The sequence below is a fragment of the Streptopelia decaocto genome (genome assembly GCF_964273445.1).
Source record: "Streptopelia decaocto genome assembly, chromosome: 2".
In the NCBI taxonomy this organism is placed as follows: Eukaryota; Metazoa; Chordata; class Aves; order Columbiformes; family Columbidae; genus Streptopelia; species Streptopelia decaocto.
The window spans coordinates 90,166,049-90,193,358 of NC_138655.1; the positions used below are offsets into that span (position 1 = coordinate 90,166,049).

The 27,310-nt window shown below is 40.0% G+C and overlaps 1 long non-coding RNA gene across 1 annotated transcript in view; it reads left to right on the forward strand.

Moving 5' to 3' along the window:
• The first annotated feature begins 1,047 nt into the window (after positions 1-1,047).
• The window catches only part of LOC309436123, an 82,243-nt gene continuing 55,980 nt past the window's right edge, over positions 1,048-27,310 (forward strand). Inside the window, exon 1 of the long non-coding RNA XR_014183280.1 lies at positions 1,048-1,195. This is a non-coding gene — a long non-coding RNA (uncharacterized lncRNA). The remainder of the gene's footprint in view (positions 1,196-27,310) is intronic.

Sequence of the window (27,310 nt, forward strand, 5' to 3'; positions counted from 1 at the left end):
CATTCCCAGGCATGGAATACATTTTTGAGTGAGATAATATACTGTAGAGACGAAGGTGTACACATCAGCTGTCATATACATATAAGCAAAATAAAAAAAGATGTTTTCTCCTGCAGACCCCCATAATCTTGTGCAAAAGTACTTATTTCAACTGCAATGCATTAATGGAAGGCAGAAGTAAGATATTGCGTGACCCAGAGGGCATGAAAGAAGGGCATTTTCTTTTCTTCAAAGGGGTAAACATCTCAGCAGAGGCAAGGTCTGACACCCAATGACTTCAGGGAAATTTCATCAAAACTGAAAAATTAATAATCTGCTTGTTTTCTTTTTCTTCATGTTTTTGCAAATAACAAGTAACACTTGTTCTGAACACAAGATGAGGTCTCTGTGTCTGCAGCACAGTTGCCCCTTTATGTTCAAGTTTATGTTTATGTTGTGGTACTTGTGAAATTAATAATTATGTAACAGCGATATTTTTTTTGTTTTAGATGTTTGGATATCTATAAAAACCACTGTTAAGCCAAAGTGTGTTTCTTCTTGTAACCTTTTAATAAGAATGTATCTATTAATAAGACCTTTTAATTGTGAAATTGGACAGTACAAATAATAAATATATCGTGTTATATAAGAATGATAGAAAATACATATAGGTTTTATACATGAATGTGATAAGAAGTTTTGAATCTGTAGAAAGTCTGAAAAATGCAATTCTGCCTAGTGAATAATAATGTTAAAATAATCTCTTCCTTTTAAAGAGCTCTGATCCAAAAGTGTATTCAGGCTCATAAATACTGATTTTAGCACACAAAATATGTTTTTTCTTCCGAACAAATGAGTCAAAGTGGTTATGAGGAGATCTTTAAAAGATATTTTCTAGCCTAAAATCTTGCATCTCAGTTGTTTACGAGGTCAGTTTGCAGTTCAAAAAGCATTTCAGAAAGCATCTAAGGTGTGTGCTGTGTGTGTTGCCCAAGTTCAAAACAGTTGTAGGCATATCTGCCAAGACCAGCCACTTACAAAGGTATGTTGTTTTTATTTTTTAGCCACTCAGCAGATATCCACCTTTGATCAACGACATCTCCTTTTGGCTGCCTTCTGAGACATACTCTAAGAATGATTTCTATGATTTGGCTCGAACTGTTGGTGGAGACCTGATAGAAAAGGTTGTCCTAGTGGATGAATTTACCCATCCGAAGTAAGTAAAACTTTTAGAAATTATTGATTCTTACAATGTTTGCACATTTCGTATTTTAGCTCCAAAACATTTTTGCAACACTTTCAAGAATAAATATTTTTACTTAAAACCATTCTCTTATATTTCAGTTTTGTACTAGTACTGAGCTTCTGGTATTCAGACTGCAACCCCAGTGGGTTGTGCTCAGTTAATCACAGCAGCAGTGAACAACTGCCTTCCGCAACACATCTGCCAGTGGGTGACATTCTATCCATAACATGTCTGATATTCTACCCCTGCTTTTCGCTGAGTGACTGGTGTTTGTCTCCTTGTTATCTTCCTTTCTTTTTCTAGTCCTGATTCACTAGCAGACCTTGACTATAAAATCAAGAATAATGATTTTTTGCAGAATACTATTGTTAATGTTCAACAGGCATGAAAAAGAAATAGACTTTGTTCCTTTCTTTCTAACATCTATTTACGCTGTTGAACAATCTCTCAGGCTTCTGAATACCTTCTTATGGATAAAACAGCACTGACACGACCACTGGGTGCACAGGTTACTTGTCCAGCTGATACTATCAGTTGTCTCAAAACCTGAGAAGTGTCAGCTGTTACATATGCTCTGTTTTTCCCTTTGCTGTTTCCAAATAAAAAAGTAAATATGCTGCTGGCTACCCAACTTTGTACAACTGGGTTTTAAAATAATTTCTCTTCTTTGAGACTTTTTTTGGTGCTATAGAAAGGCAGGTAATAAACATACCTGTACAATTTTTTAGAGACAATAGGAAGATGTTTCATGTTGTGCTCCAACACCTATGGAAGTTTTTTTTCTTTCTATATTCAGGTATTCAACCCTGTTGTTCTTTTGAATTTAATGTGTGTTGCAGACTGGATGGATATATTATTCTATGGCCTAGTTTTCATGGTGGTTCAGTGGATTAATATTTATCCATTTGTTTTGTTGTTTGTTTGTTTTTCTTTTTACTCTTTTTGTGTGGTGTTATGAGACTGTTTCTGCTGTGTGAAGAACCAGAAATGCTGATGGAATTTATGTGGGCATCTGAAAGCTTTGAGTCATTAATTGCTGAGTGGTCCTCACATGCAAGTAATGCAGAAGGATCTTAACCTTATACTCAAAATGGTGTGTTCAGGAGAGGAATATAGGCTAGGGTAAGATAATGAATACTATTCATTGTAAAGAACAAAAAGAGTGTATCGTATGGAGAAATTCAAAAGCAAGTTTGTTGCTTGTATGAATAACTTCTTATTCTTACTTGGACTGCACTGCAGTATCGGCACAACTGTATGAACATTGAAGGCTGCTCACACAGATCCTGCTGAAAACATATTTCATTTTCTCCTACCATGATGGTTCTGATACAATACAATCAACATTTTTTGTAAAAATGGGGACATTTGACCCATTTTTTGAACTGGTCCTTTCACTTCATTCGTGCTGAATGTTTATTGTATGTATAACACCTCTGTGTTCATTGCCACTTTCTGTCTACGTTCTTCCTGGTGATACCAAACATGATCATCTTTGTTTTCACATCTTCTCTTGGGAGAAAAACCTGTGTGTAGTGTAAGGAGCTCTGCCAAGGCTGCAGGTTTGGAGAATGCTGTTCCCTGCTCCCTCAAACAGAGGCAGTATTATTCTGTGACTACTCTTGAAGCTCAGCTGCACCAGTCGCAGCTCAACTCAAGAGTCGTGCTTCTCTTCTTTACTGAGAATGTTATCTTACATGTTAGTGAAGTGCTGAGGTAGGGACAGAATTCACTACTCTGGATTTCTGCTGTATGTGTTTTCTCCTTTGGTATTTTTTTACACATCCTGAATATACACCAGGGGTGACAGTTGTTTGGTACAAGATCTTTTCTCCCTCTGTAAGGAGTATGTCTCTGGTTCCCTGTGTGACTTCTGCAAATAGGTGGGATGACTGCTTGCTGAGAATTGCCACACAGATTTAGCACTTTCCTAGTATTGTCCTCTAAAGCCATTAAGCCCTCACTCAGCAGACATCCAAATATGTTTTGAGACTACAAAGAAGAAACATTTCCCACCTTCATGTCTGAAGGATTTGGGTGGTAACTCTAGTAGATTGTTGTAGTCCCCTTAGTTTGTTCAACTGCAGCAACAATAAAATAAATATTTTAAAATGCCCCATTAAAACCAGTAATTCCAAGGAGATTATCTATGTCATTAAAAAAATTATATATAAAGACTATAAAATACTAAGAATTGTTACTTTGCCCTTTCTTCTTAGAAAAGGGTAGGTGCAGAAATTAACGTTTGCAAACCAATGATGTAAGCCATAGAAGTAATTTTGTTTGTTCTCCAAAGCCTTTGGAAGACTATTTGAAAGGAGTGTTCTGCTTAGTCTTAATTCCAAGATAATTGTCTCGTTACAGGAATGATACAGTGGCTTCTTTAATTCAGTGTTGCAGAAAAGCCTCTGGGCACAGAAATTAACATAAGAGATCCTCAGTGTTGCTATGGATCTGTGTGTTACAGATCTAGATGCTTGTAATCATTATCTCGAATTGATAGTGATTCTGGTATGGAGGATGGGAGGAAAGTATATAGGATAGGGAAGCCTGCAGTGCTGCTGTCTTGAATGTTAGTTACTTAGAAGCAGCTTAATAAGTTCATGCTTGTAATTAATCACTTCTAGAATTTAAAATTCAGACTTTTTCGTCCTTTAAAGATACCATTTTCGTGAGGAATTAGGACATTTGGCAGTCTTGTTTTCCTTCTTAAACTACCTTTCTTAGTTATAGGACTATAAAGATTGCAAACAGAAATGCTATGCTGATAAACCTAATTTAGAACACAGAAAGAGGTCTTTTAATTAAGATCCTTTATAGAAGCTGTGTCATACTGTGTAGTTACCTTACAGACTTTTCCATGGTTCAGAAACCTTTCAAGGTTCCATTGGGCTTTGGACTGATAACCATGCTCCAGTACATTGCAATTACGGTGTGTATTAGCAGTGAAGATGTATTCCTGTGCAAGGAAAAGGGATGAAAAAAAAAAAGCATGAGACAAGCAATTGTTTAAACAGAGAAGAGATGTCTGGAAAAAATGGAAATCTTGATTATCTGCTTCGCAAGGTGATAATGTTGAGACATCTTCCAGGAAAGCTCAGGCAACTGCAAGATACAGCAGGAAGGAGTCTAATTGCTGAAAAGCACAAATTCAGGAGAATGCCAAGTTACTGTGCTCGGGTAATTAAGAACTGTACCAGACTAAATGCATCTTAAGTACACTTAACTAAACCAGATGCACCACTAAGGTAAACTGAGTAATGTGTGATGCGTGAAGAAGGCTTTCCAGAAAATAAACTTTTTGGTTCAGTTTAGTCTGCAAAAATTATATTTTATTTTCCTTACAGCTGAAACTAATTGTAATGGATGCCAGCCTAGTGGGGCTAGATCAATTGTAAAATGTTTCAAGCAGAAAGTTATTTCATGCTGCAGGTGCATGTTGCTTTGAGGTGGAAAAGTAAGCGTTCCTTACTAGAAAATAATGTATTATCAGTAGTTAGTTACCTCTCTTGAATTTTGTCGTTCCCCTAATTTCCTGTTCACAAGTGCAACATGTAGGCCTCACAAAGCAAAGAAATCCGTGTGCTCTGTTCCAAGTAGAGAACTGAGTCTTAGCAACTAAATTGAGGTAGGTGGCTTTTGTGTAAAGTGATTCTGGAAGCCAGGTTACCTGTAGGGATGCTCAGCAAGAGTCCTCTGATCCAGAAGACCTTCCTCACTTTGCTTTCATTCCAGCAATTTCAAAGAGGTCCACCTGCCCCAAATGCTCCTTTTGAGTCAAAAGTGTCAAACTAAAATGAGAACATGGATTTTTCAAGTGTCTGCAATCCCCACACACCCCTCCACATTACAAATGTGTGTCTGCACAAGGGATCACATGAGAGGAGACAGTCTGTGGATCACAGCTACCAAACAGCATGTGGGACCCCAGGCAGCTGCTCAGGGGCTTTAGATCCTCAGTTAGACTGGGAAATCTGGGAACAGGGCATCCTTGAACAAGAAAGAAGCGTTGGCCTTGTGAGAAATGGCTCTTGCATTCAGAACCTGCATCTCAGGGAGGGAGCAAATAGCACATGAGACTGAACAGGTCAGAGGATAATCCTCTCACCTGTTGATACCTTCCCATCACCCATAGCGTAAAAGGCTATCACAGACCTGTACAAACAAATGTGGGTGAGAAGGTAAGACCCAATGTCACCTGATTTTTAGGATGTTCTTGGAATCTAAATGTTCTATCAGGCTTGTCCTGTAACACAGTCAAGGTGTAACTTCATCCAAGACGAATAACACAAAATGTGGCTGTAACACACCAATTATTGGGCATATAAAGAATAAATCAGCAGATAGGAAGAAAAAGTTGTGGCTTTACTGAAATGCCAAGGAAACTGAGTGAAACTTTTGCAGTTATGGCAGGAACAGGAGCGGGGCATCTGTAAGGCAAGCAGAATAGAGAAGAAACATCCCTGTGCAGTGCGTGAAATGTTTTCCACAGTCCATCTTGTGGATTTAAGATCTCTTTGCTTGATGCATTAGCTGCAAATATATAGATTTTCGTACATTTGGTTTGTGGAACACATTTTTTCTGTCTGTAAAATTAGTTCACAATGACTTGACTTGAGCTGCCACATGCTGCGTGAGCCATGCAACCAGCCACCGGAAAGCAGTGACACTGTTTCTGCTACCTGACTGGATTATTTCTTTCAAATCCTTTGAGATCTTTAAGGACCTTTAAGAATTATTGTGCAAATACATGATGAGTGAGGATTTGTGGCTGACATTTTTCACTTTGGAACATTCTAGTGAACAAACATTTGCAAAAACAAGGAATAATTTGGACTATATTGATACTGAAAGTAGAAAAGAAAGTCAGGGTTTTTTTCCTTTTTGCAATGGACGTTGTAGCCTTCATATCTTTAAGTTCAGGCGTTCTACTACTCAACTTACCTAAGCTGTCCAATCAATATGAATGACTTTCAGGAGTTAAATCATAAAGTAATCTCCTCCTCAGTGGTGAAAACTACTCCAGTTTCAGAAAGGAAACAGTTTTCATAGGGAAAAAGAAAGGCTGGTTGAATGGCAGTCAAAAGGTAGAAAGGTCTCTGCCCACTACAAATAAGCAAATCAAAACCCAGTAAGACCAGTGCTTTGCATTTCTGAGGTATTCAGGTAAGTATTGCAACTGCACATACATGGAATTCCAGGAATGGTAATGAAAGCATTCCTTTCCAAAGCAATAGAGGAAATACTGACTAATCACAAATGGTAGAACATATGCTGGAAGTGGCAGAATACCTTTTTGACCCGAGTTGTCCCCAGTGAAGAGGAAGGCCAGAGAGAACAGTCTGGACGTGACTACCTGTCCCCTACAATGCAGCACCATAAAGAGAATCCAGAAGTCCTGAGGCTGCTTGTCTTTGCTTTGGGTGAGCCCAGCAAATGTTTCTTTTTAAGCTTAGCATGCTGTGTCTCTTCTCCTAGGTACCTTGCATAATCCTGTCAGGTGTGATGGCTTCACATCCTCGCTCTGAAAAAGTTATTTTCTGTGTTTTGCAGATAAGTTGTTTTCCTACTAGTCTGGAACCTGAAGTTTGATACTAAAATTCTGTTAGAGAAGGGAAAGAAGGATGTGCCTCCACACATAGGTAGGCTGCAAAAAGTATACAAAACTGTAGGAAGATACATAGGTAGGCTGCAAAAAGTATACAAAACTGTAATCAAGAAATGCACTATGTCCTCAGTGGTACTTAAGAGGTAAATTTTTAATCAGAACAACCAAAAATACCCTGAAAAGGCAGTGTGGAGACAGTAAGGGGGCAGGGGGGAATTGATTTGCTGCATTTTGACAGCTATGCTGTTAAAAATAAAAGTGGGGAATATGTAAGAAAGGATTTATTCTTGCCTTTGAGTGAATTACTTGCATGCACCTCAAGTGATAGCTGCCTGTTAAATGAAGTGAGAGGAAATGTATTGGCTGCTGTGAAGGAGGAAAGTAGGTGCACTGTGGCACCATCTTTAGAGGCTCTGGGAGTACTCAGATGACCCATGTCTCTTATTTTCAAACAGTAAAAGGAACAGATCTGACAGCAAAGAGTCAGATCCTATTGATTGCAGTGTTGTGTCAATGCACACCCTCAGCTTCTTGTTAGTATCTAGAGAAAGCAATGTAGTAACATAATTTTCCTTTTTGTTGCCAGATTTGTTGCACTTTTTCTTATTGAGATGGAGATCAAATAAAATACTTTTAGGTCTGGTTATTTACTGAAACTGGCTTGGTTTTATCTTACTTCTGGAACAGGTGAATTAAGCAGAATAATTCTGAAAGGCTTCTTGCTGCTAGCATTATGCAAATTAAAACAATCAGTTCAGTCCCTGAACACCTTGTTGTTCTCCAGCCTGAGCACTTTACAATTTGCTGAGGGATTCTTTGAGATTACCTTTAACTGTGAACTGGCAAAGTCCCAGCAACAGCTTCTCTGCAGATAAAACAACCCAGAAGCTGCTTTTGACAGTAGCTGGCAGAGGATCAGTTTCCTATGAATGAACTGTGTTTTCCAGCTCTGTATTTTTTTTTCCCTCTCATTTGGTCAAATAAGTGTAAGACTAATATTTTTGCAATAGGTTACCTGTTTGTGGGAGGCTCTGTCAGTGGGTACTGGTTGACTTCTGAGCCGTTCTTCAGCTGCCGCAGTAGAGCATGGTGTATGGTGGCTGGTTAAAACATAGCAGTAGTACCCCCATCCCTCTTCCCTTTATCCTCTCTCGTCTCACCAAAGAGCGGTGCCACCTGTTTTCTCTTATGAATGAGAACCTCTTCTGTTGTTTCTTTTGCCTTTTGGGCTTCAGCTTAGAAAACATACCTGTAATGGAGGTTGTGTGCTTTTGAGTGCATTTCATTCCTGGGGGGTGTTTGTGTGTGTCAGGCATTCTCTCGTGCCCCAGACAACCCGATGGTGTTTGCCTGATTCACAGTCCAAGTGGCCTCAACTACTCTTCAGCTTCTTCCTCTTCCCTGCATTTTCTCCTTTGAACAGCGGGTGTGTTAGAAATAGAAGCTCTGTTCTCACAGCAGCCGCTGCTTACAGGCAGTCAGGGACTTTCTGACTAAATTCATTCGGAGTGTAGACTGGGCTGCCCAGAGGGAGATGCTTTATGAAGACATGTGGGTTGTGGTCGTGTGCTGCCAGACCCTGGACAGTCTGCCACCTGAGGACTGAGACAGTGAGGTTTTCATCTCAGCTGCCTAGAGGTTTAAAAGGGCCTGAACTTGGGCTCCATGCCTGTAACTACAAGGTAACACTGCCATGCAGATTGCTGCATGGCTCCAGGGTGTCTTGCACTTCTCACTTTCTAGCAATCTTGGTGCCCTGCTCTCTCCCACCAGGACTGAGACTGTCAGAGTTTAGCTTTCCCAGATACCCTGTGTAGTAGCAGGGGCTTGCACAGAGCACAGGGCAGCTGTCTGCCAGCTTTTTTTTTTTGAGGAAATTGAACTGAAAAGCTTTTAATTCCTCCCTTTCCTCCTCAGCAAAAACATTCCAGATTGAAATGAGTGTAGACAATTAATTGAGTAAGCATGCACATATTTTTGTTTAAGAAAGACTTTTTCAGTTATTTTAGAAACTCTGCATTTCAAGCAGCTCTATTCCTACTTCTTTATAGTACCTACTGGGTGAAGTCAGAAATAGCAAAAATGGGCATGCACTTTTATAGCACAAGTGAGAAAGTATTGTTTGATGTGGAAGTAGACCTTTTCAGTACTATATTATGCATACATGTGTAGACTGGGAATCTGTCTGCATATTTGTGTTAAGCATCCTCTTCAAAAGTTTTTAAATGCTTGGTCTAGAGTTTCTGAAGTCCAGTGTGGATTCAGATACCTAATTCCCTTGGGTCCCCAAATCTAAGAATGTCACAAAGAACTATGAGAGGGCCGGAGAAGTGTATCCTATAGAAGAAGTATGCGCTTGAACTGTTTGATGTCTGCTTACGCTGGGCACTTCTTGCTTCATCTGCCAGAAAGATTAACTTGAAAAATAGTAGTAAATGCCTTGACTCTGTTTAAAAAAAATAAATAATAAAATTCCTTGCTTTATACAATAAAGTGAGAGTTTGGTGACTTAGCTTTTTCTGTGGCTTGTGACTGCCAGTTCAGACCTGTGATGCCAGTGTTTACTTGAAAACCATCTGGTGGGGGGAGAAAAAAATTAAAAAACAATCAACTGATCAGGAAAGACAGACTCTACCTTGCCACCTCTCCTCCGTGTTCAGACAGGCACCATACAAATAGCTGTTCTTAATAGCTCACTATTGAAGTCTGAGGTTTCGTTCAAACCACTGTATTCAAATCAATTGTGGGGCAGACAGTGTTCTGCTGTACCATCCCTGGCTCTTCAGAGACTTCACCAAGAAAATCGTCTTCACTAACTGAAAATAATTTACTATTAATGAGCTTCAGTGGGAGTCCCATTATTCTTCTTTGGTGGGAGGCTGGTGGCTAACACAGAGGCTTGTGGGAGGATTGGTATTAAAGAAAGGAAGAAGATGAAGTAACCACAGGTTCCCATTAGAGGAGGAGGGGGAACACAGCTCTGAAACGTGATGTATCACCAGTGATATTCTGTAGGAAATGTAATCACCCTTCACGGGTAATGAGAAGAGGGGAAAACTTAAGTACATGAGCCACACAGAAGACAAATTTCAACTCTCTTATGTATTTAGGCAGACGTAGGGGATAGCCTTGCTGTACAGAGAAGGGATAGCTAGAGTCACAATGAATCTTTCTAAGAGGCTTCTCGGCTGAAGAGCTTAACCTTTCTTCATCATGTCAACCTGGAGTCAGCCGTTCACCACCAGTTCTCAGACGCAGCCCAGAAATCTTCGCCACAATTCCCAGAGCACTTCACAGGAGGCATCACAGGAATTAGCACAGTGATTTATTGACAAGCAGTGGGCCGGTGAAAAATGGCTAAAGGAGTCAGCTGCCACAGGAGGCACAGGGGATAGCAATGGGCTTGTGACTGCATCTGAGTTCAGAGAAATCCTAGTGAATTGCTGTCTCAACCAGAGGTTGAGACTGCTTCTGTGCAAAACTGTTTTTTTGTAGATATGTGATTGTTAAGCATATTAGAGTTTGAAAAGCATTGCAATGGCTCTGAGTATGTCAGAGATAGAGTGAAAACTTTTGTAATCGCATTTGTTAGATATTAAGTACTGAGTTCTCTGAAGAGCTTGAAATCAGTGCAATCTTGCAGTACCTCTTGAAAGTGCTCTACTCAGCAGCTAGGATGGGGGAAGAATTCACTACATGTAAGATGCAAAGAGTCCTGCTTTTGCCTGGTACCTTGTACATCTCATTCCACTTCACATGGAAATGGTTTTCTCTGTCTTTGCCATTTCCCTGTCTCTGCCTGGGACACTCATCACTCTGCTCTCTGTATGAAGGTGGGATTCAATACCCCTCCCCTCTTTTCCTGGTCTCTACCCTTGCCCCATCCATTCTACTGCAGTAACACCGTAGCTGGCCATCCTGCCCCCAGCAGGCTAGGGAGTCAAGGTGAACCAGTCCTGTCAAAGCCACCAGTGATGGACACCCATGCTGCAGGCTGGGAATCCCTGCAAGAGAATATGGGTGAGGGAGGGAAATGTGTTTTGGCTGGGTCAAAACAGTAGACACATCTTTTGCATAATTTGTCCCACTCCTCGTTAATCAGCTTTTAAATGAACTGTAGTGTGAAAGTATGGTATGTTTGTTTTCCGTAGTGTCCTAGAAAGTGTTAAGAAGCACCATATCTGTAGCTGATCCTGAGTTTCTCTCAAATTCTCTTGTGTTCTTGAATGGATGTCTGCATGGGACAGTAGAGATGGTATCATTTGCTTACCTCTTACAAGAATCTTTTGAGCCACAGAAAGTGGCCACACAACTGACAGAGCCATAACAAGCATTTCTTAGGATGATGAAGGACATTGCTGTCCTCTTGTGTGTAGACAATTGCACATCTTTGCACTCATCTCTTGGCAAGACCTTCACAGAAATGTGTTGAGGCTGGTGATAACAGTGAATAGGCTCCTAATTCTTAGGCTAGATTGAACCAAACCTACATCCTGTAAAGCTGCCAAGATGGGAGAGGAAAAAGTCTTTATATGCCCCTTTTCACCTCCTAGTGTTACTGCACGGAACAGAGATGGATTTAGCACTAAATAATTAATCCCGCTCTTTATATTTTATGGTTCCAGAACACATTTTTGTAGGGGAAAAACCCTATAGCTTGGAAGGATTTCTTCAAGCTGAGACTAAGCATTAAGCAACTCAAAAGTTATTTATCTCCGTGCTGGAAAATGTCAACATTTAGGCTGCAGAAACAAGATTTTCTTTAATTTCAGAACAAACATATGTCAGCATTCCCGAAACACACCACAGTATCTTTCATTGTTTGTTTTGTGCTTGATGGATATTTTATTTTAACCTGCCAGTTAACTTTAAATGATTCACAGGATCATAGAATGTCCTGAGTTGGAAGGGACCCACAAGGATCATAGAGTCCAACTCCTGTCCCTGCACAGGACAGCCCCACAGTTCACACCATGTGTCTGAGGGAGTTGTCCAGTCTCTTCTTGAACACTGTCAGGCTTGGGGCCGTGACACCTCCCTGGGGAGCCTGTTCCAGTGCTCCACCACCCTCTGGGGGAAGAACCTTTTCCTCATGTCCAACCTAAACCTCCCCTGGCACATCTTCCTGCCATTCCCTCGGGTTCTGTTGTTGGTCACCAGAGAGAAGAGTTCAGCACCTGCATCTCCTCCTCCCCTTGTGAGGAAGCTGTAGCCCCATGAGGTCTCCCCTCAGTCTCCTCTTCTCCAGGCTGAACAAACCAAGTGACTGTAGCCGCTCCTCATATGGCTTCCCCTCCAAACCGTTCACCAACTTTGTAGCCTCTTCTGGACACTGTCCAGTAGCTTTATATCTCTTTTATCCTGTGGCACCCAGACCTGCACCCAGTGCTCCAGGTGAGGCCGCACCAGTGCAGAGCAGAGGGGGACAATCACCTCCCTTGCCTGGCTGGCAATGCTGTGCTTGATGTACCCAGGACACGGGTGGCCTCTTGGCTGCCAGGGACACTGTTGGCTCACGTTCAACTTGTTGTTGACCAGAACCCCCAGATCCCTCTCTGCAGAGCTGCTCTCCAGCATCTCGTCCCCTAGTCTGTATGTACAGACAGGGTTGTGTCTCTGGGTAGACTGAACAGAAATTCATGGGACTGTGCACCCCATAAAATCTGTATACTCTAGAGATGAACCTGAGCTTCAAAACATACATCTGGGTGGTGAATGCTGCAGTTCCAAATTCCTCTGGAATTTAGGTTTCTGTCCTGCTTCTATCAAACACTGTCTGGTAACATTAACACTAACACCATGCAACTGATCTATAATTTATCAGGCATCACACTAGACATGCAAGGGAAAGGTGCCTTTTAAAAATTATTCTGAGGATGAAGAAAATATTTAGGTTTAGTATCTTCATGCCTATTAGTACACATGTGGGCCAGATGTATAGTAAGGAAATGAATGACTGTTCGTATTTGTAATATTTAAATAGTTTGTGTTCATACTTTGTGAATGAACGTCAGAAAGGAGGCAGATGAAGACTGATTTAATGTAGTTATTGTGGGAGTTCTTATTACCTTTATATATGAAGGCCTCTTGGTTCTCAGCTGCGATATTGCCACCCACATTCTGTGGACCAGTGAAAGAGAAGAGGCTGAAATATTAAGTGACATGTCTGACAAGCTACAATGGAAATTTAACAGTTTAGGTCAGAACATTACCTTCAGTTGTGTTGGGTAGTTGTGATGTGTAATGAGCAAGTGAAAATCAACTAGGATGGTGCAGCGGATTCAGGTTTTTCTTAAAGTAAGTAGCTAGGCTCAATTACGCATAGTCAAGTGTTGAACTGTGGGTTGTGTCACTTGGGCAGACATTTTTGTTAGTGTGTGCTAATGCAGATATTCCTGGGTTTGGCTTTGTAAAGCAGCTTTTGGGTGGTAGCAACTGCCACTGAAATCACTGGGTACTGTGGGAACGCTCAGCCTATCAAAACCACACCCTTGCTGTCATTCACAGAGTATCCAAAAAAACCCCAAAATGCCCACAATTTAGTGGGGCACTAGAAAATCAACCTTCACGTCCTTTGTGCTTTCTTAGATATTTTTGATCATAATGTTAGTTCTTCTGTTCAAAGTGTTTTAAGAGTGAAGATATGTGAGTATTTTAATACGCAGCTTTTGGAGGAAGATGTGAGAAGAAAGGTCATTGAACATAATGTCATTTGAAAAAAGGGAAGAGAATATAGAAGTGTTTAAAAAAAAATGAAGATGATGAAAGAAACCAGTAGGACCATCTTTCTCCATTGTATTAGCACAAGTGGAAACATTCAAAAAGCCCAAATCTGCAGCATGGTGCGTAATAAGTCTGCAGCACTGGTTACCTTTCAAGCAGATAAACCTTGATGCTTACATAAAAATCGCAAAGGTTGTCATTTCTTGTGCCTCAGAACATGAGTGACATCTGCCTGGGGTCATGTTGAAATCCCAGTATGAATTATGGCCCTGCAGTATTTATAAAATCACTATTGTATTTTATACAACTCTGAAACCTCAGTTATTAGATAATTCTATCAGCAGGATATTAGATTAAATGGTATCTTCTTAGACCTTAGTATGGCAATATCTATTTCCTATATGTTTAAATACATAGAATGTCTATAGGGTCTCAAACTTCCCTTTTTATACAGTAGTTTCCTCAGTAAACTTCAGTGGGTCCTTTTGGGCTTTTATAGTCCATTTTCTAAATAGGAATTACAGTTATATACCACTTGTGAAACTGAATATTAACCTAGTAGATCATCATAATAGCCATTGTGGGCCACCAAGCTGAATGTGTGTTTTTGCAATTCTAAAGTGGTAGATGTTTAACATTACAAATTCAAGATCTACTGTCCTGGTTACTAACCCAGTTCCTTGTGTTGACTTTGAAGTAAATCCGCTTTCAGCTCAGAGGAGAATATTTTAGGGATAAGTTTCTAAGCTGCTTTGGTACAAGTAAATTGACATGCTTCACTAGTCCATAATTGTGCCAGCTGGATTTGAAATCTGCTTGGAACCCAGGCTTATTGTCTCTGTAGTCTTCCCTCTATCACATGAGGTCAATTCCTTCATATACAGTATATTGTCTCTCTGGAGAAAAGAACATTTCTAGGTACTAGAGGGCGAGACCTGTCAACTTGGGCAAATACAGAATGGAAAATCTATGTATAACATGGATTCAGTACCTGCTTGAAAGTTATTTTTAATTAATAGAATTATTAATAGAATTGGTAATTAATTATTCAGTTAATAGCATTATCTAATAATTAATATAAATTAATATTTCTTCCCCCCCTTTTCTTTTCTTTTTACATCCAGTTTCAATATCTATTTTCTTTCTGTTGCTTTTCTCATTTGCAATCCTTGTAGCAGCACAGGGAGTAAGATGGTTGATTGCAACAATGTTAAAATAAAGTGGTTCTCCTGTTTCTAATGGTGTTTATTTTTTTAAAGTAAAAAAACCCAAATGATCCCATCCACTCACACAAGCTAGCTGAAGCCTCAGGATGATTCAGGGATTCAGAGTGGTTCTTCACTGCCTTTCAACTTGCAATTTTGTTTTTGAGTATGGCAGTGTGTTCACAGGGTGAAATTTCTTGCCTTAGAAGCAGTATTTCTGCCACTATTCTGCTTGAACCATTGGACAAGACAAAAATGAAAGCTGAAGGAAAACAGAAGTGGAAAAGAACAAAAAAAAAAGAAAGTGGGAGAAAGTACTGTAACTAAAAAAGACCAATATCTTCAAACATGACTGATGGCTTTTCTGGATAACTTAATTAAGCAGCTTTAAAGGTCTGTGATTCTCAGAAGTGGAGGTTTAGCACCTCTGAAAAAGAAACCAAAGAAGAATTCACCAGACACCCATGTGTTTTTGAAATCTTGGCTGAGAGTTTTAAAAAAACATGCATATGACAAATAACTGCAACCACAATTCATGCACATTGTTTTTGCTAGATAACTAAACTTCAGAACACGTTCAGGTGCCACCTCCGACCCCGCAGAGCTGCTGCCCATCTGGGTGTTCCCTGTTCTGTACTTCATTCCTCTCTCCAGTGGAGCAACTTGCCATGGGTGAGCAGTGTTGTCAGCTGGCGCGCTACACACCAGGAATGTGATCTAGCTCAGAGGAGATTAATCTTGGTCCTTAAATCAGGAATTCTGCTATGGATTGCAGTCTGACAATACTCCAGAAACCTGGAAATTGCTGGGGCTGGAGACTATAGCAGTTTGAAGTTAACGTGTGCTAGTCTCTGACTCTCTTATTCTTTTATGTAATGTATTCATTATTTTTGCCAGGAATTGTATTTATAAAATAGATCTGCTCTGACTTGTAAATTCAAACTAATTGGACTTATTCTTTAATCCCATTATGGAGAATATCTACTGTTTGCTTGTCATTTTCATTGGAATTAAGAATAAAAAGAATCATCCACAGGAAAATAATATATATGCACATATTCTGTGATAACCAAATAGCCAAAGCTGTTGCAAGTTTGATGGGCAACAGCTAAATCTGACGCTGGTCAGACTATCAAATGGAGGAAATGCTGTGACACAGTTTTGAAGAACACTTGTTTGTTGGCCCCAGCTGTGTTTGCATAGTGTACTGCTAACAGAGTGCAGCAGCACCATAGAGAGATGCTGCAGTCATGACTATTGGTTTTAATTGAAGAATGGTGTCCTTAACTCAAAGCTTACATGTAATTTATTAAGGTCATTAGAGAAATTAGTTGATGAGTAGGTCAGGCGTACACTGAAGTAATGGCTTGCACAGCACAACAGGAGAAAGAAAAATACCATAGAGTCAAGGAAAAGCTGTGTCTTTTAAAGTGCATATTATAAATTGTAAATTTAAAAGTCCCATGTAATGTGTCATCTATGGTTACTGTCCCAGTGTATTAGTTTGTTCCAACACATTCCACCAGGTCCATATGAACTGGTCATTCTGGTGCTGGAAAACATGGTTACTAAAATAAGTAGACTTGAAAATAATGTATGCTATCGGGAGGGCACCTGTGAGAGTGGAAAAGATTATAATACATTTGGAATACTTAAATGCACTGTATTCACAATCAGGGCTGGCACAAGATGAGCCCACTGAGTGTCATCCCAATGGGTTATTTTTTTAAAAAATGCAATCTGAAATCCTCAGCAATCAATTTTATTTTTTCCTACTTATAACGGGGCATTTTCTGTGTTGGAGAAAATGGTAGTATTAGTTGTTGAAGAACCGTTCTTCTTTGAAAGACAAACTCCCTGCTGTTTTCAGTGAAGCTGGGAGTGTGGAAATACACAATCAGGATCTCAGAGCTCCATCCAAAGCCCACTGAAGTCAGTAGAAACCATCCCACTGAGTAAAGGGCGGTTAGGATCAGGCCCTTTATGTTTCTCTTGCTCATTAAAACCCAATCTGTCTACAGAGAGCACAGAGTCATTTCTCTTCTGGGAACCTGGAGTTTATTGCCAGTGAATTCAGTTCTCCATTAAGAAATACGATGACTGCTCTTAGAAATATTCATGTTATTCAGGAGGGACATGCTGATATTTGCTCAGTAGTGTAAAGTGGTAGTTAATGAGATTTGCATTACAGTTGCATTCAGAAGTCCTTCCAGTTTTCTGGTATTTTGGAACTACAGATGGCAGCTAGATGTTGTAGCAGTACACTTGCACTCTGCTTAACCATGTTTTTATGTGTTGTGAAAACTGCTTGCCTCTGAAAAATTAATCATCCCCAACTTTATCAAGGGCAAAGAAAAATACAGGTTCATTATCAAATTTTCTCGTATTGTAGCACCAGACCAACCACATATAGAACGTGAAAGAGCAACTAACGCTGTAACTAAGTTGTTTTTTTCTTTTTCCTAGATATGACAGTGTCCACTCTCACAAGCATGCAGCTAGGAAGGAAGGGGGGAGGTAACTACCTGTTGCTGACTTGGACTTTGCCAAGCTGAACTTTCACTTTGTATTGCAATCATGCCTGTTTTTTCTGGCTAGGAAAAAGGTTCCTTCATCATGCTGTTTAGTTTATTGTTTGCCATTGACAGGCATTTAGAGGTGCTGACAGTGCTATCGGCATTTCCATTACAAAAGGATACCCTTTTTATAAAGAATCTTACTTACCTTTAGGAGAGCCTGTCTTAAAAAGGAATATATTTGCTTTGGAATAGACTCCATGAGTTTGCCTATGTGGTGTCACAAAGGTGCGATCAAGATGTACTCTTTGTTATTTTGTTCTTATTATAGTCTGTTCCCAGCCCTCAAAAAATAACAAGATTGGTAACTTTTACATGAAATTAAAAGATGTGATGACAGAATGGAAAACAAACTTTTAAAAGTCTAAAGAGTGAGGACTAGGTTGCTTAAGCATTAGGAAGGGACCGTGAGATTGCAAAAAGTTTATCTTAACTGCAGAAGTTTGACTTTTCTAGTCAAGGCTGCTTGAATACAGCCCAAACGTGCCTCAAATGATATGCACATCCTTTCAGATGTAAAATCTAGTACCTATTGCCCTGGAACAGTTCTGGAAGCAAAACGGCTCTGGAAACACAGGGAGTGCTGGAGCAGTCTCAGGAGTGTCCCTCTAGCTGGGTGTCTTGTAGCCAGCAGTAGCAGGTCTAGGATACTACAGAAGGCAAGGTACGAAATCCTTCCCCAAGCTATTAGGAAATGGTATCTCCATTACAGAGTGTCTCCCCAGTCTCTGTCTGTTCACAACTGCATATAGTGGAACTGTAGGGATGACTTCTATGTGTATCCAATTGCGGTTTAATACTCTTGATTCTTGGCATTGCTAGCATTTTGCAGCAATGAGTTCCACAGGTTATCCATCTGTTGCTTTTAAAACAAAGTATCAATTCTGTTTGCCTTCGTATTAGGAAGGCAATTAAAAATTGCCTTTCACTATAGTGTGTATATTTATCCAGTCCTGATGTTATCTTTCACATAAGCAGGCCCAATCTTGTCACTCATTCCTAATTCAGTTGTCTTTCTTTGACTAATAACTTTCACTGCCTGACTCCAGGACCCTTTATTACCTCCATATATTTTTTAGATGTGGAGATCAGAGTGAGCTTGTATCCAAGGTGAGCACATGACATTGACTTTTATGCTGACATGATAATATTTTAAGTGTTTTGTTTTTCTTGGTCCTTTGGGAAGATTCTAGCTTTTGTTTACCATGTTTATGCTGTGCAAATTTCTTGATCTTTTGGAGGATGATGTGATGGGGTTTCCTACAATAAACTATTATGTTGATAGAATTTATTTCTACCTATTTTCTCAGCAGTGAATTTTGTAATCTGGTTGTTTACCCTATCTTTCTTACTGTGTACACTTCTTGCGTACACTTAGTCAAAGGCTAGACTAGATATTAGGATTAAGAGATGGGAAGATAAAGCCACCATTCGTCTTGGGTAGTGTTGCCTCAAGTGTTTTTTGTTTTGTTTTGTTTTTTTCTTATTTGTTGTCAGCAAAAAGTTTGGACTATACTTTGAGTACTCAGTTGTGGGTATTTTTTTTTCTTTCATGCTTTGTTTCTGTTTACAAAGAAGCGAGCACGTTTTTGTCCTCTGGTCATTTCACTGGTCTGTGGGCAACAGGCTGAGAAGCACTGTCTAAATCATATATGTAACTAGTAGCAAAGCCATAATAAAATATATTTACCTGACACTTTTAAAGAGAAATTCCTACCACCTCCTTAAGGCAACCTAAAACCTTTCATTCCAGTGCTCCCTGAGCTCAACCTGGCTCTTCAGTTGCAGTGTTGCCTTTTCAGGTGCCCATTCCCTGAAATTCTATTGAATCTCTGCTGAGGCACAATGTTTTAACACCACAAAAGAGTAACTAATGGTAACAGCTCAGTATAAAAATGCCCTTAAGTTACCAAAGCAGTTATTCTACTGGTCTGGGAATACTGAAGAGAGCTTGATTCATTGTGACCAGCTCAGACCAGCCCTTGGCCCCAGTGTTAGCCTGAGGAGTCTGTCTGTCCGTCTTTTCCAGCAGTGGGTGCTCCACTGCTGCTCAGGCTGCGCTGCTGTGGCTACAGAACCCATCAAGGACCAGTCTCCAGCAAACGTTCGTTTTGTTAGCTTTGACTGCAGTATCCACAGAGCAGCTGTTTTCAAAGTAAATAAACACAGTAAATTGTCTGCAAAGCCTGACCTGATCCAGTTTCGTTCGCTGCTTTATGGGTATGGATCACATGTGTCCGAAGTCTCTCTGAAATTATAGCTCTGTGGCCTTTCCCAACGAGTGGCAGAGACACCTGAGAGGCCAAAGTTGCAAAGGTGACTAAATAGATCCAATTTTTAAGCAATTAGCTCTGTCAGCTAAAAGCTGTTATTTTAATAAGAATCAGACAATATGCTATTAATTCAGCTCCTGTTTTCTAGAGGGCCTCCGTTTCAGCCACACTGATGGTTGAGCTCCTACCTTCTGAAAATGTGTGGCCACTTTCTAATCCTGTGAAGTAGCTCATGTGAGCTGCAGCTGAATCTAGAATCTTCTGCTGGCTCTCACAGTTCCTAGCAGTGCTGCAACAAGCCCATTTTGGGATGCTTCTTTGTGCTGTGTTTTCAACAGGGGTTATACTCCCTCCTTGCTGAGAATATTTTTGTGGTTTTTAGGGTTTTGTTCCTCAATGTTGGCATTCTCCTCTTTGTCTGTCTAGACCCTTTCCCTCCTTCTGCCCCCCAGTTTTCGTTTTCAGTCATTTTTGTTTATGTTGAACTTCTGCCTGCTCAGCTGCAGCAGAGCTCGGCGTTGGCAGCCCGCCTTGTGTTGTGCCAGTCTACAACTTCTGCCGCTTAGCAGCATGTTGGAAATTGCTTTGAAATAAATCCACATTGGACCGAAAGCAGCATCTTTGTTGTTACCCCCTCAGAATAATTTGGTGCTATAATTGGATTCTCATTTGAAATAAATAAACTTGATTTCTGATCTATAGACAGATCTGGATGCATAGTCAGTGAGAGAGTGAAGCGTACCTGGAACAGATCCCTGCTGGGCCATCTTGACACCTGCCAAATGAATTGTTTACTCTGTGCTGCTCTTGACATGAATGTGCCATAAGCCGTGTGTTATTTCCACTCTCATCTTTGGAAAGCTTATACTCAGTGGCAAGATTGGGAGTCTGGGGCTCCACCATGCTACTGCCACCTCAGCAGTCCTTGAGATGAGCCTGTGGGCTTTCGGACTCCTTTTCATGTGGAGGCTGAATGCTGTGCACAGTCTAGGAGTTCCATTTCAACAAGGATATGCAGGATGTTCAGAGAAAATTGGCAGAGGTAATTGGAGCACGGGAATGATTGAGAAAACCATTTCTGGTAGAGATTGTTTGGTGGATTAATATGATCAAGATCTAGAAAATCGTGGGTGGATTGGGGAGGATGGGTAGATAAGGATGGCTTCATGCCATCTTCTAGTACAGGGGGCAGCATGTCTCAAATGAAACTACAAGGAACCAGCTTTGCAGCAAGCAGGATGAGATCCAAGCCCTGCTGGAACTCGTTGCAGGAGGGTGACATAGATGCCAAAAGTTCATGTGGGGAGATCGGATGAGTAAGTGCAAAGGAATATACTGAGACACAATATGTAGAAGTGACATGCATCTCAGGAATGCTTTGTGTTGAAAACAGGTTGGAGCCCAGGAGAGTATTAGAGGCTTCTGCTAATACATGTGCACATTGGCTTGGTTTTTAACTTAAGATATTCACTTACCAAGACTGTCTGAGTTTGTGTTGAGATGGAAGGGGGATATTTTTTGTTGCAGACAGGACAGGGCTGTATAGACCTTTGGTCTGGCCCAGAACAGTTGTTCATGTATTCTTGTATTGTGTCATTCAGTAACTTGAGATATTTTTTTCCAGCCTTTGAAATCTGGGCATTTTTGCTGCAGGCTATTGCCCTTTTTCCCCTGAATCCCCATATTTGCAATCAGTTGCTTTATTTTTTAAAATGACAAACAGATCTCCTGAAACCTGATAGCATTAAAATCTGATGCTCTAAAGGGAGTGTTTCAATCTACTTTTTTCTCCTTTAATTCAGAAACGCCTAGGACACAGAGACTTGAAATTGCTTTTTCAAGCCAAGAACATGGTTGCTGTGTGTCTGTCACACCAGTAATGATTCCAAGCATTTTTGTGAATTCAGTCAAGACACAGACTAGTGCAGCCAGAAAAGCGAGGGGCGAGAAGGTACTGATAAAAGTGAGGTAGGGAAGACATGCAGCACAGCTAATTTGCAATTAACATCCTTCCCACTACCCTGTTGTCTGCCTGTCTCTAATTCCAAAGGAGATAGAAAGAATTTGGTTTGAAAGGATGCTAAGGATGGCTGTAGAAAGATGTCAGGGCTGCAAAGAGACAGAGGCTGCCAGTCTGCAGTGCTGGCAGAGGAGGAGCAGGTCATGCCCTGCAAGCTTCTGCGGAAAGAGTCATTTAGCACAGCTTGATGGGAATTGGGTAATTGCAGTATGTTTGGAGATTAGATTGAGGAGTAAATGATGGATGAACTGCATAGCCCAAAAAATACTGTACACAGCTGTCATGCCTGTGTTCTCAAGATCAATAGCTGTCATAACAGTAAGAAGTTGTCCCTACGCTGTCCCCTTTTCCTCCTTGCCACTTAACTCCCTGTTGCACTTCTGTTGCTCAGTGATGCAGTAGCACCTATGAAAAAAAGATGAAATGGCATAGATTGTATTTTAAACATGACTGGAAATCCATATTTGGGTTTTTTTAAAGGCTCAATTTCCATTGCAGTTTCTTCTAAACATCCAAATGGGCATGTGCTTTTCTTGAATATAATATAATGAGTGAACCAGTGGGTTTTTTTTGTTCTGATTTATCTAACAAAATTCCTTTTTCTCAATTAAATTATTAATTATTCATATCCTATTATTCTGAGGAACTGGGGGTATTGGTACTGGCACTGGAGAAAAGTGAGTTCCAGGAAGACCTTACAGGCTTCTTCAAGCCCTGAGTTAACCTACAGCTATTAGAATTTATAAGATAAACTTTTTAGAATTGTGTCATTTTTTTGTATTGCCTCTTTTTGGACTAGAAGAGGAGTACTTTGGGGACCTTGCTGAGTCACTTCTCCTAGAAAGATGCTCCAGGATCTGTGCCAGACCTTTCTTCCTGCGGCAGTCTGTTTCTGCGAAAGCAGTAGGGAGGGACAAAGAGAAGCAGTTTCTTTGCTTTTCTTTCTGGACCTGTCTTCCCAGTGGGAACCCTGTTCCCCTGACTGGAGTCCATGTGGTCTGTCAACTCCATGTTCACTATGGTTCCTCAGAAGCTACTGTTTTTCTGATTTGTTTTTTTCCTTATGCAGGATTCAAAGAGCTGCAACCACTTCGTCTCACTAGAATCAACCCAAACTAAGGAAGCCCCTTAGTCTATGGCTTGACTTCTCTTTGTGCCTCACTTTGGACAGTATCCTCTTACTCTTTTAACCACCACTTCACAGATAAGAGTTCTACTGCTTGATGCTTTTTATCTGAAAGAAATCTGTTTATGATGCCATCACCTTAACTGCAGTCTGTGTATGATGATGCTTATTAATAACTTCCAGTGTAGCACTGTTGCACAGAAAACCCAAAAGCCACCTCTGTGCCTGGAAAATTTGGTGGGTATGTTTTTGAAATGGACACTGTTGTTTGAGTACAAATTAGCCAGTCATGGACTTCAGAGAAAACATGGCTGAAGGAGATTTTTTTGGTACAATTCTTATAAAATTATGCAGAGAAAATAGCCTTTCCAGGTAGAACTTACACAGCAAAAAAACAGGCTTAAATATGATAACTTTAAATTGTATAGTAAACTTTTGTACTACATTTTTATATTAAATCGTGGGCTCTTTAAAGTGATTATCTTTGAACACTGATACATTTCTGTAACTTCATTATTTTTGTACCTAATAACATTCTAAAGAAATTTAGATTGTTTCTTAGTGCTTAGAATTTCATTGCTTAGTATTGCCTTTAAAATAAATTGTTTAAACTATTCAAACTGTTTATGCAGGGTGCCTCTCTTTGTACTCCTTCAAACCTAGATAAAATCCGTGTTTCCACAAGGTATGTTACTACAAGAGGCATGTGCTCGTGCTCCTGCCTAGCTCATTTTCCAGCCTTTCCCATGCCCTGAAGCTACAAATCTATACCTGATTTTGGTTCTGTCATCCAACCTTCTGCTAAAAGCACAGTCAACATTGACTGCAGACTGGGTTACTCAGGGTTTTATCCAGTCTGCTCATGGAAACCTCCAAGGATGGAGACCACACAGCTTCTGTGGGCAGTCTGCTCCACTGCTTGGCTGTCCTCATGGTGAAAAAGTCTTTCCAAATATCTGATCTGAACCTCACTTAATCTTGATTTACTGTTGTCACTCATCCTCCTGCTGTCCACTGCTATAAAGAGGCTGACTCTGTCTTTTCCATAACCTCCTTATAGGTACTGGAAGGTAGCTATTGGGTGTCCCAAGCTGTGTCCCCCTCCAGCAAGGCTCCACAGCTCATGCTCCGCCCTCCATCTTCCTCCTGTTCTCCATCACTACCCAGTTTATCTTCAATTCTATATAGTTTTTGCATTTGGTGTGTCCAGCTATCTGAGGATTTTTCTCTACAGTCAATGTTTTTGATCAGTTATTTCCATCCATTATGACAGAGAGCATGATCTGAAACTTTTATGGCTAAACACAACATTTCTGTGGTGTTTCAAACCTGTGGCACCAGGTGTGGGACAGCCTTGACACTGCTGGCTAAATCAATAAGCTGAACTGGGCCATTAGCATTACAAGCACAGTACAGCACCTTAAAAACTGTGGAGAACTTAATGGGAACCAAAATACCTATTAGTTTAATGAGATGCAAATAACATACTTGACCAGAAGACAGTCCTGATTTCAGAAGAGTTTGTTTCGTTTGGGAACGGGGTCATCTGTGTCCTGGTTTGATCATAGGCAGAGGAAGGGATCATGATTAAAATGGAACAGGAGCCCAACTGGCTTAAAACTGAGGGACTGAAACGTTGTATAAGAGCTAAAGGCATTCATGAAGTGCCTTCACATACATGAAGGCATGTGTATAATTGCTTCTCTGTAAGGCTGCAGTTTTATTCCAGGGCTAGAAGGATGCAGATGGATCGGGAAATCCATTGCACAAATTGTCTACCAGACTGAACAGGGTGACAACATCAGTTTAGCCCTGTGGAGAAAATGGCTTAGCATTTCAAATAATTTAGTTTTCTTTAATTGTGAAATCAAAGTACATCAATCAAGTGTGAAAAAGGGCTGAATAAATTTAATCATGAAACACTAAATTATGGCTAGATGGTAGGTTTAATTTTGTCTTCTATTTCTTTCGATGACACAGAAGAGTCTATTGGTTATGATACTCAGGTAATTACCTATCACAGTGACAGTTTTAATGGCACGTAGTTTCTTGTGTTTTCTACTTCAAAAATGTTATGTGTAAGGAAAAAAAATAACTTTTGCAATTTTGTACATTTTCATTAGCAGGCAGATGTGTTTTTGAATTCAGTTGGGAGACAGTCTTGTAAAAATGGCTTCTTTTTATTATATAGGGTTACATTTCTTGGTCATTTTAAGCATAGCTGAGAGCGTATCAGAAACACCATTGTCTCTACTGTCATTTTGTTTTAGCTTTTCTAAGTATCTCTGAATAGAAGTGTTTTAATGGGAGAACTTGCTTGTGATGTTTTGTTGTCAAATTTTTCTTCCTCTAGGGAAGCCTGTTAGTCTTTTAAAATGACATTACAACTTGCTCAATAACTAGCTTGGGAGTTGGAAGAAATCTTAGAGGAACATTCGAAGGAAAGAGACCTTTTGAGTATCAATTTACTAGCTGTATGTGGAATGCTGAGTTAATGTAAAACTGTATTACTATTCTACCAGCGCTAATACTGCATAACATTATTCTTCTGTCTTGCATTTTTGAAATAATATATGTGTAAAAATCAGTCTTAACAACATCCTGTGAGAGATAACTATCAACATTATTCTAATCCTCTCAGTGTATTAAATTAGAATAATGACTGTTTCAAATTGAGAGCTCAACAAGAGATAGAAATAGCATGTTTCTAACTCAAAGTCCCGTAGTAAGTTGCATTGACCATCCCATACATCTTTCTCAGACCAATTATTACACTTTACCTTTGCAAAAACATCTCTTGCCATTCTAATTTTTCAAATTTTCTATTTTGCTGAAAAACATAGAGCAGCCCAGATTGGAAAGTACCTTGAAAGATCGTCTTATCCTACTTTCTGTGGGAAAGGAAGCCTAGGTGAGGCTATCTAGCACCCCGTCTGATTACATCTTGAAAACCTACAGTGATGGGGACTCCACAACATCCCTGGGAAAGTCATTCCAGTAAATGGTTGTTCTCAATGTAAAAAAAAAAAATCTTCCTTATATCAAGATGAATAATCTTGATGTAAGATCAAAGTGTACTTCAGAATAACCCTTAAATGGTTATAGAGTAGATTGCTACTTAAAAGGAACATGTGTGTGTTTGAATCCATCTGTCTTCCCATGTGAGGAAGGGAGGAAGAAACCATTGTGCTCTCTAGACCAGAAGTCTCCAAACTTCCTGGGTTGCAGTTTGAATTTTGGTTGAGTTCTCTCCTTTCAGGCTCCTGACCGTACCCACCCCTTGTACTCACCCCAGTCTCAAACCTAGGAGAAACTGTTGTATTTTTGTCAAGTTCTCAACTCTATTTAGCACCCAGCCACATGATTGAATGGAGGTTTGGTTATGTAGGCAGTGTAGGTAGCGGAAAATGAAAATATACGTACTGTTCTATGAAGAAGAATGATTATTAACTTCATACTGATATAGATACACTTTGTTGGCAAAGGCCTTGATCTTGCAAGAAATTCAGCTGAACTACTGCAGGAGTACTGTGCAAAATCTTTTAGTGGCATGTGGAAGGAGGAGGCTTTAAGCACCTTAAAAGTGACAGCATGTTAATTGGTGGCTCATTCACAATACTGAGGTTTCTCTGGTGCGTTTGCCTAGTTATATGTTCCTTTCTGTGAACCATGTAAAATCCAGTATTTCATGCGTAAAATCTTTGAAAGTACTCAAATAATTGATGTATTGTCCATGCAACAAACTGTTGGACTATTGAAATACAATATTTTCCTTTGTATATTGTCCTATTTTAATTAGTTTCTAACAAATACACGTAACTTGGAAAGGTTGAATAAAATCCTCTTCAATACTCCTTATACATTTTTCTCACTGTCTTGCTGACCCAGTGTGCTCCTACTCAACTACCAGTTCACACTTTTCTTTCTCCTATTGGCTTCCCCTTCCTCGCTCCTACAGTGGGTTTGTTGACTCAGGCTCTTCAGCTATCAAAAATCCTGACTTACAGGTTTTTGTCCACTCACAGCCTTTGAATAACACTTTATCTCCAGATCTTACTTTAAAGCTCTTTTTCTCTTCAGTTGCAATGGTGCTTTTAATTGTAAATGGTGGTATTTTATAAAGATTACTGCTAAATTAAAAAAATAACAGTTTTATTTATGAATTTGGGGCAAATTATACTCCCAGGTGTGATTCTGTGATTACTGTTATTACTTTTAGTGGCACTTTGGTTCTGCCTTTAATTTTTTTAAGAAACCTTCTCCTCACTTAGATACCTTTAATAGTTGAACAGGACCACAATGAGTGATTTTAATTTTAATCCATTACAGCTCTGTCCAAATCAGATTACAAATTTGGAAGCCAGGCAGGACATGCACTACTGGTGACAATCTGTAGTGCAGACTTCCAGGATGGGGCTGCTACTTCTGTGTTTTACCTGCAAAACCTCCCTTTTTCGGGGAGATGCCCAACGTGGCAGTAGCTTTATTGCCCATGTTTCCTGTGAAGTTAATCTCGTTACAAGGAAAAACAAAAAAGGTCTGTACACCTCATGG